Source organism: Pelophylax lessonae, assembly GCF_965119305.1.
Source record: "Pelophylax lessonae genome assembly, chromosome: 6".
Classification (NCBI taxonomy): Eukaryota; Metazoa; Chordata; class Amphibia; order Anura; family Ranidae; genus Pelophylax; species Pelophylax lessonae.
Genome location: NC_138773.1, coordinates 209,423,089 through 209,438,527, shown reverse-complemented (window position 1 = coordinate 209,438,527; position 15,439 = coordinate 209,423,089). Strand labels below are relative to the sequence as shown.

Below are 15,439 nucleotides of genomic sequence, written 5' to 3'. Positions count from 1 at the left end.
ATACCACCAAAAGAAAGCTCTGTTTGTGGGAAAAAAAGGACGCAAAATTTGTTTAGGTACAGCGTCGCACGACCGCGCAATTGTCCGTTAAAGTCACGCAGTGCCGAATCGCAAAATACCCCCTGGTCAGGAAGGGGGTAAAATCTTCCGGGGCTTAAGTGGTTAATACAAAAATTCCACAGTAATCCAGTTGACCAGCACAGGTCCCTTCCTTTTTCTTTGCATGGATATACAGTATGTGTATATGCATGTGTAAATCATTGTAAAATATATACACACCATGTGCTATGTGTGTAGATAGAGATCTATATATATATATATATTATATAAAAGAAGTGCAATGTAATGAATCTATAAGGCAGCGTATATGTCATATCCCTGCCGTCAGCCCTTTTATCAGTTACAAGCTATTTAATGACATAGTGTGATTGGTGGGTTTGGCTTATTGGCTGCTTGTCTTAGGGAGGACTAGCTGCATGTGCAGTGATGATTATTGGTTGCTTTATGCTCCCCCTTACAGCTCAGCTCATTGTGGACGTCACTGCAAGCTCCGTGCTGAATCCTAAAGCAGCTCGTCCCTCTCCATTCATGAATCTCCTGTGACGTCAGAAGAGCCCTGGGCTCCCTTTGCAGTGGGCTGCAGGATTGTGTGGGTGGTATCTCCCCATCCCCTACAATTCCATTTTCCAAAGCCCCCATTCAGCCTGGTGTATCCGTATTTCCCGGTACATTTCCACTGCTTTCTCTTCCCTGGCATCCTTAGAGACACAACATGGAAACCAGGCTAATGCAGCAGTGTGAGTATCAGCTGTCACTGTCTTCTCTTTGTTTTATTCCTTACAATGGGGGCACAGAGGTAGTAGAGAGAGTGGGGGGGAGTTGATATGTGTGCTATAGAGGACAGATGGATGGGTGATGGTCCATCTGTCTCTTCCGGTCTCTAGGGCAAATCATGATGTTGTGGGACCAGAAACCTGATACCTTCCTTTGCAGGATGGATCCTACCACACAGATGCTCAGCTGCTGTATTGTAACCATCCCTGCTCTATCAAACTCCCTTTTAAATGAAGTGCAATTTTCAGCTGAGCAGAGACAGGCAGCAGGGGTCCAGCACATTTCTGCAGGAGATATACAACCTCCATTCTACCTCCCATGGCTTCTGTGTCCATACATTTCTAGAAATCCTTCGAGCCTCCTCCATACCCTCTACAAGTTTGTGATTTTATATTATTGCTTGTAAAGTTGTACCGTGTACTTTCTCTTATGTGTTTAGTAAGATAATTTGTGTTCTAAATGATGTGATTGATAATGCTTACTTCGTTATTGATGTATAGTAAGACATTTCTGGGGGTTACCTCTTTTAATATCAAATTATTAGGCACTGCATTTTAGGAGGTATAGTAATGGTCTTGCTGATAGTTACTACTCTGGCTGTATCTTAATAGGACTATGCCAACCTTCAGTACATAGTAGGTAACTGCATATTAAATACATTCTTACAATTATAAAAATCAGTTTGGATGGGGTTATTGCATTTGATGTATATATTTTAATATTTTTGGCTCTCCTCACTATACATAAAAAAAAAAAAAAAAAAGAATATTAATTAAAAGGTAAGCACAAACATCTATGGCTATTCTGTGATACTGCCAATGTGAGAATAAGGGGTACGTTAATGCCAAATTAGTGGGTAGTAGAGCCCTAGAATTTTCTCTCCGGTGCCAGCCATAGCCGAATACACAGGATGTTGTGTAGATATGATTGTGAACTGGATTTATGAAGAGTGATTTGTGTGTGATGTGGTAAGCACACTGTCTACATGCATTACTCTCATGTGTCAAAATCAAAGTCCCAGCATATCCCTCCTGCAATATGAAAGATAAAGCGATAGGACACGTTGTATTTCTCTGAATATAAAGGATTTGTAGTCCCCTAATTTCTCAGATGTCAGCTAGTGGTTATAAATAACAGCTGGCCATTTATCTTTTCCTGGCATTTGTGAAATGTAAAGTGTAGATGGCATTTCTATATGCATTTAAATTGAAGTGACTAGTCTTTAAGCCCAAGACCAGAAAAACTTTCTTGCTGGGATTTGTTGTTCATGAACAACAAGCCGTGGATTGCCCTGTGGGAAGCATATTGTACAAGCATGCATTGTTGGAGAAGTCTGTAGTCTGGAAAGTGGCCTTGGCACACTTAGATCCTGAGCTGCTGGAACGCCAACATTGGCTTAGCCCACCATTACATTTTTCTGACGTTTAATAGTGCAAGGAAACATTTGCCTTAGAAAATAATATTAGTCAAGTATAAAGCTATTCGAAGTAGTAAATAAAAACACATACCATTGTATTCTTCTTACTATGAAAGGGAGAGGAATTGATTGAATTGCTCTTCAGTGTCTGACACCTTGAAAGTGCATGTGGTGCCCTGCTCATGTACTATATCAGCTGGCATTTACAAGAACATTCTATAGTGTCTTTGGAGGCAGATTATTTTTTGGGTTCAGACCTATTGTTTGCTGAGATGCCCTTAAAGGGGAAGTAAAGGCAAAACCTAACTAATTCTAAACATACTTGCAGCCACATTCTAAGCCTAATCTATCTAGCCTGGTAAAGAAAAAATGGCTATACTTACCTGTTCTGCAGCCGCTCCGGTCCAGGCCCAGGCTGAGCTGTCAGCGGCGGCTTCAGCCTGTAGAAGTTTGCAGGAGAGGCAGCCGACAACAGTGGCTCAATGGGGGGTGTCACTTTCCAGGTGTTCCCAGCCATTGTCGGCTGTCTCCTGCACACACAGGGCGCTGCTGGAGACCGGACTGGAGCGTCTGCAGAGTAGGTAAGTGTAGCAAATTTTTCTTTACAGGGCACGATAGATTAGGCTTAGAATATGGCGGAGAGTCGGTTTAGAGTTAGTTACGTTTTGCCTTGACTTCCACTTTCATTTGTTAATCTACATCTAGACTAATGCAGGCCATACAAGGTTCAAATCCCAGCTGGTTCAGCAGGAACCAGCCAAGATTCGAACCATGTATGCTCAGGCTGAATGTACCAAGTTGATCAATTTATCAAATTGGGCACAATCAGCATGCCAGGTTTTACCTGTGGTTATCATTAGCGGCTGCTATAGTCGCTAGCAATAATCACTGTCTTCTCCGAGGTAAAGATGACTCCCCCATCCCCCACCGAAAGAAGACAATGGCTCAGCGGGAGGGATTCCAACATCAACACTGTGTTGATGGGGGAATGGAGCAAATTTCTTTCAGAAATGTGCTCCCTGTATGGCCAGCCTAACTCCTTGAAGTTTTTCTAAGAATTTACAGCATAACAAAGACTCTCGCCATATAACAACTAAAGTACCCAACCGAGGGACATTTTTTCTTGTTCAATACACTTTTTATATTGCTTACTCAGAAAGTGTACTGTACAATCTAAATATCATCATGCATTGTGAATGCAAAATATGAATTTCAGATGGAGAAAGCACTGCAATAAAGCTTTGACGATTACATTTTTTTAAAAGCGTAAATGGCCTACAACTATAGACAATTGGAATAGACATGGGTAAGAGGCCTCTTAAATAAAATTAAGTATTGAACACAGTTTGTTGATATACCAACTCAAATAAACCAACTATGTGCCATCAAGGGAGAAAATAGGTCTAGGGATAAAATCGGATAACCAGAAAGGATTAATAGACAGAAGAACAGAGACAAATGAGCAAGAAGAAAGAAGAGGAGAGGGAGGAAGGAAGGACAAAGGGTTAGATGAGGGGTCAAATAGATATGAGAGCACAGAGACCGCTCTGGTGTTGAAATGTCCTCACAATCAGAAGGGTGTAGGTTAGGTCCGTAGTCCCGACAGCTGTACAATTCGAAGAAGGCAACCGCACACCAACTTGAGATTGATAGTAGATGATAAAAACCTTTTATTGAAAATCCATAAAATCCAAAACGACAAACCAGGGACAGGAGGGTAAAAAACAGTTGACGCGTTTCACTAAACTATGTTCGCTTAGTCATAACCGAGAGGAGGGGTGTAATGAGAGTAAAGCCTCGTACACACGCACCGATTGTTGGCCGTAAATTTTCGGCCAACGTCCGATCGGCCGATTGTCAGCTTGTTAGTATGATGCTTCCGACAACCGACTGCGACTTTTCGGCCGAACAAAATCTGGTGTGCATGCTATAAAATTTTTGTTGGCCGTCAACAGAACGGCCGATTGTTCGTCAGTCAGTACAGATTTCGGCCGACAAAAATCAGATGAGCAAGACTGGGCATGCTCAGAGAAGAAAAAACACATGGAAAGTAAACCATCACGTGTCATCCCTTCTGAAGTTGGTTGTTGTTGGCCGAAAAAAATTTGTGTGCAGTCTAGAGCACATTTCAACCAACACAACATCACTGGACAAAAGTCGGCCGATCGGTCGGCCAACAATCGGTGCGCGTGTACGAGGCTTTAGGCACACATTACATGAGGGATCCATTCACAGAGGACAACATGCCAAAAACAGGACTGCTAGCAGACCACTATGAAGTCACTCTTGCTAACTGGACCAGCGGAGGCCTCTCCATGGGTCATCAACACCAGGATGGGTAACCAGAAAGAGCATCAGAAACTGTTGTAACTGCTTATAAAGTGCTATGTGTCGTTCAGTTTCAACTTGGTATTGTATCCAAATCTGCTAGTGCATTTATGATTTAACAATCCCCTCCCCCCCAGATTAACAATTCTGCTGTCCAAATGTGCTCCTTCATTAAGAGTGAGGGCACTGTAATACAGGAGGTGTGTTACTGGTTAGATCATCAGGGGAAACAGAGGGGAAAAAAGCCTAAAAAAAAGAAAAATAATGCAGCCATCACATCTGACGATTGGTATACTGCAACATAATACATTTTTGGTTTTGCATTTAATACTACTTTAACTGCAGCAAAGAGAAAAATCAATTATTCTGCCCTGCCAGACAAAGCTGTGGTGTGTGGCGGAGCTATATAAATCTTAGGGCTGAAAAGACAGCAATGCAAATCCTTTAGGAAAGAAAACAGCTCCTATATGTGTATTTATTATGTGTACTTAGCTGTTTTCCTGGAGGTCAGATTTAAGTTAAAAGGAATTTTTTAAATAAATAGTAATAATAAAAATCGTATCGTTTTACTAGTTTACTTTCAAGTTGGTTCTATTCTTTAGTACAATAGACATGTCAGCAAAATGTTTTACTGTTTGCTTTAGAAAAAAACATAGAAAATGGTATCACAGGTTAAAGTTTCTTGGCGATGTCTCAACTTGAAAACGTGGTAACTACTACATTAATCCAATGTCTTTTGAATGGGTTACATCATCACTCCATTGTACTGTACTTTTTACTAGTGTGATCATTTTTAATGTCTTCAAATAAATATTCATTGAAGAAAGCACAACAGTACAACAACCTGTAATAGGGCATTTAAGGACACAGGTGAAAGAAAACATATACAAACAGACATTGAAAAGGAAACATAGAAGTACAGTACATAGTCACATATAGTATATTCAGGTTTTATTTTTTTTTTTTAGTGTATTCCTTTGTATACTAATTATATATAGGTTTATGCTAGGTTCACATTTTTATGTGGTTTTTTTTGTACTTTTTTAAGTTTATATTTTATGCACTCCCATTAACGCCATTGGGGTCAAAAATTCACCCAAAGAAGCTCTTGCAATCAATTTTTTCGAAGTTGCATGGAAGTGTGTTGCCTAGGTGTAAAGGCGCCCCATAGACAGTGATGGGGTTCCTCCCATTGTGCACTGCCACAAGTGTGAACAGGGACTTAATTCAGCAATGACAGCAGCTAAACAGTAAAGCTAGTTATACATGGATCACAACTCGGCCAGTTCGGCAGGGATTGTCTGAATTTCGATCCATGTATGGGTACTGTGGTTGTACAGAAGTCGATCTACAGATTCAGATTTTCAGGCGAACGTTATCTCTGCCAAAGGCCCGCACAACACTCAACTTCAGAGTGTCGATGCATCCCTTGCACTTGAGCAGGGCCTGGCTCTAACACCAGTATCTGCATCCCATTCTAGCTCTGTTTCAGGCATGCAACATACGGACTACCTGACAAAAATATAATTTGCTGCATCTATGTCACAATTCCCCAGACAGATTATGGCCTTAACACAGCCATCTTTGTCCATGACTCAGAAGCGCTACACCTCTTCTTCTCAATTTCTCAACTTGCGCCAGATCTCGATATGCTGGTTCTAGAGGAAGAAGATAAAGAAGGGAATGAAGAGGACATTGGGGCAGTATTGGAGGAAGCTGCTGAATATATTACTTCCCTAGACTACCATTATGATCAAGAGGGAGTTCACCTAACATGCTTGCCAACATTGAAAAGCTCATTGCCTCTGTCTGCAAAATTGTTGGCATTGCACAACCTGAATCTCCTCCATCTTGCGTCCCATTTCTTGGTCATGAACACATAGAATGTCCAGACGATTGGTGACTCCTGAAGGGATTATCACTTCCCCAAAGTCTTTGGTGAACAATATTCAGTGAAAAAAGAAGTGGGCTTTTTCTATAGTTAATCCTGTGCCTCTGTCCTAAACAAACATCTCACTGTACCTATTGAAGATGTTGCTTCTTTCAAACCTAATGCGTTCATGGGACACTCCCTAGGGCTCTCTTTAATCTTGTAAGCCCAACCCAGCAACTAGCTCCTGCTGCAGTTTCAGAGTGTCAAACTGCAGCTAACTGGACCAGGACAATGAACAACCAACGTGACCTTGTATTTCAGGATTGTGCTGTAACAGAACATTTACAGCTGTTGCCTTCTGCTCTGGTTTTTTGTGTGGATGCCCTAGAACATGTCATGAAACAAATTTCCAGAATGGCTCTAATATCTATTCATATGCACAAAATCGTATGGCTTAAAGCTTTGACAGCTGAAGATGTCTGCAAAATGCAAAAGGTGCCTGACATGTATACCCTTCCAAGGAAGACGTCTGTTTGGTGAGGCACTTGACCAATTTATTAAAGAGGTCACCGGAGGAAAAGTTTCACTTCCACAAAGAAAGATTCCAAAAACCTATTCCTCAGGACAGGAGCGCCTAGCTCCTCGCCATGCAGGACACCTGTCCGCTCTACACAGACCTCAACTTCAAAGCCTAAGTTTAGCCCTTCTTTTTGGCACAAGGCATGACCCACAAAAGCCACAAAGCCTTCAATAAATGCAAGACACCTGTCCGCTCTACACAGGCTTCATCTTCAAAAGCCTAAGTTCAGACCTTCTTTTTGGCACAAGGCTTGACCCACAAAAAACAGAAAGCCTTCAAAAAGTCCTCTTCACAATGAAAGGGTGCCCTTACTCATCAGAACGGGGAGACCTCTGTTTCAGTTTGCCTCTCTCTGGGTCACAAGCATCCCATACTAGTGGGTTAAATTAGTGGTGTCTAGAGGGTAAAGAATACAGTTAAAAACTCTGCCCCCTAACCCTTTTCTTCTTTCAGATCAACCAAAGACTGCCCAAGGACAGTTAGATTTGAAAAAGTCCCTGAACCACCTCTTGTCCCAGGGTGTCATTGTATCAGTACCTTCACAAGACCGGTTCAAAGCTTTATACTCAAACCTGTTTGTGGTACCAAAGCCCAACACTCCATTTTGTACCTAAAATACCTCAACAGATTCCTTCAAACTCCAAAATTCTGCATGAAATCTACAAGGTCACTCATTTCCTCCCAGAGCAAAGCTGGAACATGAACCTGACTGATTTCCTCCTCATAACCAGGGCAAACGGGTGAATAATTGAAAAAAATTTGCTCAGCAAACCAGCTCTTCGCCTGGAATTCTTGGGTCTAGTCCTGGACACATCCCAAATAAATGTCTTTCTTCAAGAAAAGAAAATTCTTTCTCCAAGAGCTCATGCTCATGCTCAAGAACAGAGATCCAAGAGAAATCTGTTATTTTTTCTCCATGAGAGTTCTAGGCCTAATGATCGCCTCCTTTGAGGCAGTGGCTTTCACCTAATTACATTCAAGAACTCTCCAGGGAAACATTTTGTTGGCATGAAAAAAAGCAGGCTCTTCTCAACTTATCTGTGCTCCTATCCAGCCAAGCAAGAACTTCCTTATCTTGTTGAATCGCCACCCTAGTCCTAACAGTGTAGAAGTTCTTTCTTCCCTATCACTGGAAAGTCCTTACAACAGTTGTAAGGGCTTATTCACACTTGACTAAATCTTTAATGCTTAACAAACGTTCCTATAGCATTTGTATGGTATTAGTATGGGCGTCAGACAGGCATCAACGAGCTTTAGTATGGAGCATTTTGCAACCGCACCGAAACCGCGCTGCAAACGCCTGCTAGAGTGTTTGCTAAGCGTTAGCATAGACTTGAAAGGGAGGCGTTGAAAGGCATCAAACGCCTCCTGACTTGACATGAGGCTTTAAGTTTGAAGCAAAGCAACATTAAGGCTTTATGTTTTGATAGTGTGAACAGCATAATGTGCTGTTTATTGTATCTTGTGCATAGAGGTTTGAGGGGCATTTTTAACACCTCTCAAATGCCTGCCTTTAATGCCAGTGTGAACTCAGCCTAAGTCTGTCAAGACTAGGGAGGAGTGTTCCAATCCTTGACAGTTCAAGGAACATGGCCAAGAGAGGAAACCAAGCTCCCCATCAACAACCTGGAGCTCAGAGCAGTCAGGTTGTCCCTGCAGCACTGGACTCCTTTCTGAAAGGACACCTAATCCTGGTGCATTCAGGCGATGCCACCATGATGACCTATATCAACCACCAAGGGGGTTTGAGGAGCCTGGCTGCATTGAAGGAAGTAAACCAGATTTACTTATGGACAGAAACTTACTGTCTAGCGATTTCTGTTCCACATCCTAGGAGTGTACATTTGGCAGGCAGATTTATCAGCTGCCCCCACTTGGACCAAGGGGAATGGTCTCTTTTTTCTAGATGTGTTCAATCTGATATGCCAAAGATAGGGGGTTCCAGATATGGACATCCAACTCTACAGATTCAACAGCAAGCTACCTCTGTTGGTTGCCAAAACCAGGGATCCTGCAGCCTTGGATGCCCTAATAATCCCCTATTGCTTTTTGGTCAGTTGGCTCAGTTTTTGTTCTCCTGGTTGTTGTCCACCCTTTGTGTTCTTTGCTTGGGGACATCCCATAGCGTATGAATAGGCTGTTTATGTCTTGTACGATAAAATACATTCTCACTTGCCTGTATATTTCATATCTTGGAGTACAGTACTCTAAATCCCCCCCCCTTTCCTTTTTTACTTTCCTTGGTTTACTCTGCACTGCTTGCTATAAAACTGAGGATTCATGGAGTAGGGTAGGGTTATAGCAGAGGCACCGCAGGGCGGCATTTCCTAAAAAGCTTGCCAGCGTCTGATCACCTGATGGCATGCGCCAATAACTCCTAGTGTATGAATATGTTGCCTGCTTTATATCCTCAGAAACACTGAATAAAGCCTAGGTTATTACAACCCACTAGCCCACAACGGGAAATCAAGTTCCCCTGTATATTTTTACTATGTATGCATGGATAGGCTTCCAGTGGCTTCTGCTGAAAGTAAGGAGCATCCCAAATGTGCTTAAGAACCAATATATGTATATTTAGATAGCAAACATTATCAACCTTACAGTATACAATAAGACTGAGAGCAAAATGCAATAACCCATTGGATCCATCAGATATCATCTTTCATGTGCCTCATTAGGCTGAAATTTGATTAGTTACTATGGATAGCTGCACTTTATGTACCATCACTGCATTTTGCACAGGTTTATTGAACATATCTAGGCAGAACTGGACTAATCCCAGGAGTCATAAAGGTAATGTGCTTAAAAATGCAGTTGGTACCAAACCTTTATATATTTTCTTTTGTTGCAAATTTGAATAATATGCTCTTTGGGTCTTTGCAAAATGTCTGTTGATATCTAGATTTGATTTCAAAACTATAATTTATCCAACATTAAACTCATAGGTGTTCATAAACTTAAATATACAGTATATTTACATACAATACATGTATATTAAAGCGGAACTAAAAGCAGCAATACTTACCTTAGTTTCAACGGGCCAACGCCCATGAGATCCATTGCTGGCATCAGCATCTTTTTCCTGGCTTCTCCTGGGTGCAAGTCTTCGACCATCTTTAAAAGTCAAACTGTTCCTTTATTGAAAACAATGGATTGAAATCATAATACAGACATTTATACATATATGTAGGCATGTAGAACGATAATGGAAGTACAACACACATGCAAAAACCAGATCAAATGTCCATAGGCCACCCCAACATTACTGAAGCCCTTTACCGTCGGCCGTCCCGGGATATTTGTGTGGGCAGGGCAGCCAAGCTAGCCAGAAAAGGCCGCCCAAGGCTGTCCCACCCTTCCAAACTTTTTGGGGCAGTTCCACACCATGTATGTTAACTTACAGTATATAATGGTAGGACTGCATTGATGGAATTTTCCCAGGAGACAACTGGGGGGGGGGGGGGGGGGGGAGAAGGGGCATTCCATTTCAAAATAATTTTCCTCTTGGTATAATATAAAGATAGGTAATCAACAGCGTAGTGGGTCTGGGCCTTTGCTCATCAACCATAATGCCCAGCAGTGCCATCTCAGGGGAAAGAGGGAGAGTCAGATGCAACTGATAGTTAATCATTTCAAATACCTCCAACCAAAATTGAGCCACCTTTGAGCAAGTCCAGAATATATGGAAAGAAGACCCTTGTTCTATCAAGCAACGAGGGCGCTCCGATGATCTCTGGGGGAAGATCCTATGGAATCTTTGGGGAGTATAATATATTCTATGTAGGAATTTGGCCTGAATCAGTCGACCCCTAGAGGAGATCATCAACTTCGCACTATCCTCAAAACAGTCTTCCCAGTTCTCTCGGTCAAGGTCGGGCAAGTCCCCCTTCCACATTTCCCAAAGTCTGTCCATTCTTGGGGAATGCAAACTCAGTAAGTCAAAATAAAGGGAGGAGAGGGGTTTGGACAGTGATTCCTGGGCCAACAGCTCTTCCACAGGGTCCATTGTTAGGGATAAGCCAGCTGGGAATTAGGCATGCCTTAATTGAAGGTAGAGAAAGTACATCCACCCGGGCAGACCATGCTTACACTTGAGGACAGGGAAGGAGCATAAAGAACCCCCGACACATATGTCCCGGAGAGTCGTTATACCAAAGTGGGCCCACACTTGTGGGTCTTGCAACTGGGTGAAATGCGGGAGATTGGGGTTCCCCCAAATGGAACAAATTGGCGACCAGCGATTAGGTTGCTTAAACCTCTTCCGTGCCACCTCCCAGACCCGCAACGTCGTTCCAGTGGACGCGGAAGGCCGGGGCACGCACGGGCACCTCTATACACCAAATTACTGGGTTCCTGGAGGGAGCCCACCAAGGCAGCCTCAAGGCAGACCGCCGCGTTGCTCCGCGACTGGGAGTACCACCAGCGCACGGTGACCAGTATTGCCGCCCAGTAGTAGGTCTTATAATCAGGTATTGCCAGCCCTCCACACCGCACCGGAAGACACGTAGCCCTGGCCAGTCGGGGGTGCATCCCAGCCCAGATAAACGAGCCCACACATCGGTCAATTTCTTTAAAGAACGAGGGCGGCAACCAGATAGGGCAATTCCGAAAGTAGTATGGAAATTTTGGCAGAAATATAATTTTGGATCAGATAGGATCAGATAAAAATGGACAGGAGGTCCGTTATTATCTGATCTCCCATAGACAGCTCTGTCTCTGCAAAGTAAGCGGAGATGAAGCTGTCATCCGCCTGCTCAGCGGGGATCGGCAGATCGATCCCCGCTGAGCAAAACTGAGTCCGTCGGGCGGAAAGCCAGTGTGAAAGGACCCTAACTGTTGATTCACAAGCCTGTAGTTTGTCAATCAGCACCCGGCGACACCTATTTTTGCCCACTGCTCTCTGGATTGGCTGCACTGCCTCTGTAGCTGAAACCCACCCACTGTGAGCTGTAGTGTCTGGGAGGGGGAAAATAGAAGACAAACATGATTCAGGGAATGTGAAGAAAAATGTATTATTACATTTTTACGGTGTAACTAAAGGCAAAAACTTTATTCAGTTTTTAAGTAGCGTGGAGAGGGATTAAAACATCTGTCAGTTTATACTGCTGTCTGTGCCCCGGTTAGGGAGAGTCACCCTCTCTATTTGTCCTGTTTACCATTATCATTGAAAGTACAAGCAAAGAAAAGCCCACAACAAAATAGTAATAAAGGGGGAATCCTGTAATGGGGACAACAGTTCTGGTGACACCCTGGTATTCCCTCACTTTGGAGGGATTTCTTCTCACTCCCTTTTGGCTATGGGACAGGAAGTGAAGGGAAATCTTCCCAATGGAACATGTCAGGAAAATGTACAAGGGTTATAACCCTCCCCTACTACATCCAGAAAAAAGTTTTGCTTTTATTTTTCCTTTAGGCTAGGTTCACATCTGTGTTGTTGGTTTCTGCTGCGGTTCGACTCCTGTTTCCGCATTCGTACCCACCCGCACCAAAAAATGCAGGAAGATGCTTGAGGGTGCAATTAATCCTAAAGGCACAATGCAAGCAATGGAAATCACTCCCGCACTGTGAACCACACTGCACTTGCAGTTCCCGTGCGGGCTGCAATTCCAGAAATGGTGCAGGGACCTTTTCCCTGTGTTTCAGAAGGCACAGCAGTCCATTCAAATGAAGTGATTGTAAAGGATGCTTTTTTTTTCTTTCTTGCATTCTTTTTTTTTTTTTTTGAAGAATTATGAAGTATTACAATGCAAGGAAAACATCTATATATCACTTGCAACTAATACCAGGAATATATAAATGAGTATATGAGCAGTAAAATATATATATTTTATACTTCTATTTTTAACATGTTATTCTTACCTGCTCTTTGCAATGCTCTTGCACAGAGCCCCGATCCCCCTCTTTTTGAGTCCCCCTCTGGTGCTCCTGGCTCCTCCCCACTGCTGAGTTGCCCCCTATTAACCACTTGCCGACCGCCGCACGACTATTTACTGCGGCGGTCAGCCCCTCACAGGCAGAGTGACGTAGGTCTACGTCGCTAGCCTGTGAGGGTCTAGGGAGCGAGCGCGCACCCCCGGAGGCGCGCTCCCGCTCCCGAGTGGTCACAGACCCCCCCCCCGCGCGTGTGACCGGCGGACCCGATGTCCGCCGGTCACTCGTCGATCGTCGGGGGAGAGGGAGAAAGTCAGGCGGCTAGTGTAAACAAGCCGCCTGTCATTCTCCCCGGTGTATGAATGATGATCATACGGTTCTACTATGTAGAACCGTTGATCACTGTTCATACATCTGAAGCCACAGCCAATCACAGTTAGAATCACGCCCCTAGGGACACACATAGCCCCTCCCTCTCAAAAAAGTTAACCCCTTCACTGCCAGTGTAATTTTACAGTAACAGTGCATATATATAGCACTGATTACTGTAAAAATGTCACTGGTAACCCCAAAAGTGTCAAAAATGTCACAGGTGATCAAATACCACCAAAAGAAAGCTCTGTTTGTGGGAAAAAAAGGACGTCAAATTCGTTTGGGTACAGCGTCGCACGACCGCGCAATTGTTAAAGTCACGCAGTGCCGAATCGCAAAATACCCCCTGGTCTTTTAGCAGCCAAATCCTCCGGGGCTTAAGTGGTTAAGCTGCTTTCTAGTGGTGCACTTGTTGAGGCTCAAACCCTGATCCTGTCTATTGACACACACAGTGTGGCTCGACCCCCCCCCCACTCAGTATGATTAACCGTAGCAGAAGCCAATGGCTCCTGCTGCTCTCACTGAGTCAGTGAGGAGGGAAAGGGAGAGCAGCACCGCTGCTGTTGGGTACAGCCCATGATGGAGTTCGGGTTCAGGTATTTATGGGGGCAGCTAAAAGGTTTTTCACCTTAATACAGAGAATGTGCTAAGGTAAAACACCCTTAGCCTTTACAACCACTTTAACCTCCCTATCAATTACTGTAGCTTAACCCACCAGGGACCTCAGACCAGAGCTTCACCTTCCTCCAAATGCCATAGGCTACTCTGAGTAGAATGGTATTTTAGAGCTTTAATGAACTCTGGTAGGGTGAAGTGTGTCATATAGTGTAATTGAGAAACCATATCTTTGCGAACCGTCAACAGGCGATGCAGTGCAGAGCAGACCCAGTACCATCGGTCAGCTGGCTCACGGAGCTGAAGTTATACTCAGCTTGTAGACTGTGGGTTTGGAAGAGGGTGATGCAAGGGCCTGAGTTCTCTGTACATATTTAATTTGTAGGGTGGGTGAGGAGAATTTGTTAAGCTTAATTTATGTAAAGTTATACTTCTCCTTTAAAGTAATTAATTGGACTTTTGAAGTCCACCTAAAGCAACCATTCTCAATGAGGGTTCTGTGGAGCCCTAGGTTTCCTACAGAGATTGCTAGGAGTTCCTTGAGCTGTGGCTGATTGACCTCCTATTAGATGGCACCTGTAAAATCTGGGGAACACTGCCACTTGACAGAGCCTGCAGCACAATGATCTTTTTAGCTGCTTGTAAGGGTGGCGTTCTGACCATCACTGTAAAGGAGGCATGGCATAAATGTCCTGTTAAATGTTTTTATTTGTAATTGCATTTTAAGATAGTTTTAACGTGCACTTGACTCATCAGGAATTTTATAATTGAACTAGATAACATTGAATCACACTACGGCAATGCTACAGAGCCTCCCTGATCACCTCATTTACGCTCTGATATTTATTTCAAAATTGTCCCTAAGGAGCCATTTACAAGAGTAGTGCCTGAAAATACTTCCATTAATTCACATGTGTTGTGTTGCATTTTCAGACTTGTATTGCATATGTGGAGGACAATGTTTGGTTGAATTGAAAAAAAAAAAAAATATCATGCAGACCTTTAAGGCACATTAAATCAGAACATTAGGGTACACAGCCTTGGCAGCGGTGGGTTTGCTATTTACATTCATGCTGTCTCAGGTCATTCGTTTTCAGCATTGTTATTTTTGGTGTAAGAACGTTAGACAGCATTGAGGATTTTAATGCTCAAGTTGAGTATCTGCAACAAGGGTCTTCAGAGGAGGGTTAGTGGATGCTCACAGTCCAGTAGCATGCAGTGTATATGCGGTTCATACGGTGAAAATAATGGTCATAGCTAATATGTCACTATCTTATATAAATCTGATTGGTCGCTTTGCAAATCATCAGGCAACCACCTTAATTATGCACTGGCTTTGTAGATATTAGCCACCTCCAGTAGTCACAATCTGTTTAAACATTTCTCATTTTTAGAGTATATCATGCGGTATACTGTTATTACCATTTCTGTGTGGTTCTCTTAATCTGATCATGAACTTGAAGGTTTGACTACATGTAGTTGATCTCTATTGCTGCACGTGCACCTTAAAACTTGTAGGGGGGTATAGAGATCACACCTTCATTCATGC

The 15,439-nt window shown here is 43.2% G+C and overlaps 1 protein-coding gene across 2 annotated transcripts in view; it reads left to right on the top strand.

Annotated features, from left to right (window-relative positions):
- The window catches only part of MAP3K13 (mitogen-activated protein kinase kinase kinase 13), a 173,363-nt gene that overhangs the window by 49,111 nt on the left and 108,813 nt on the right, over nucleotides 1-15,439 (top strand). Inside the window, exon 1 of one of the 2 annotated variants that reach the window (XM_082261019.1) lies at nucleotides 538-797. The exons of the other annotated variant lie outside the window; for it this stretch is intronic. The gene's annotated coding sequence lies outside the window, so the exon portion shown is untranslated. Of the gene's footprint in view, nucleotides 1-537; nucleotides 798-15,439 lie in introns of those variants that run through there. 2 annotated transcript variants of the gene reach the window in all.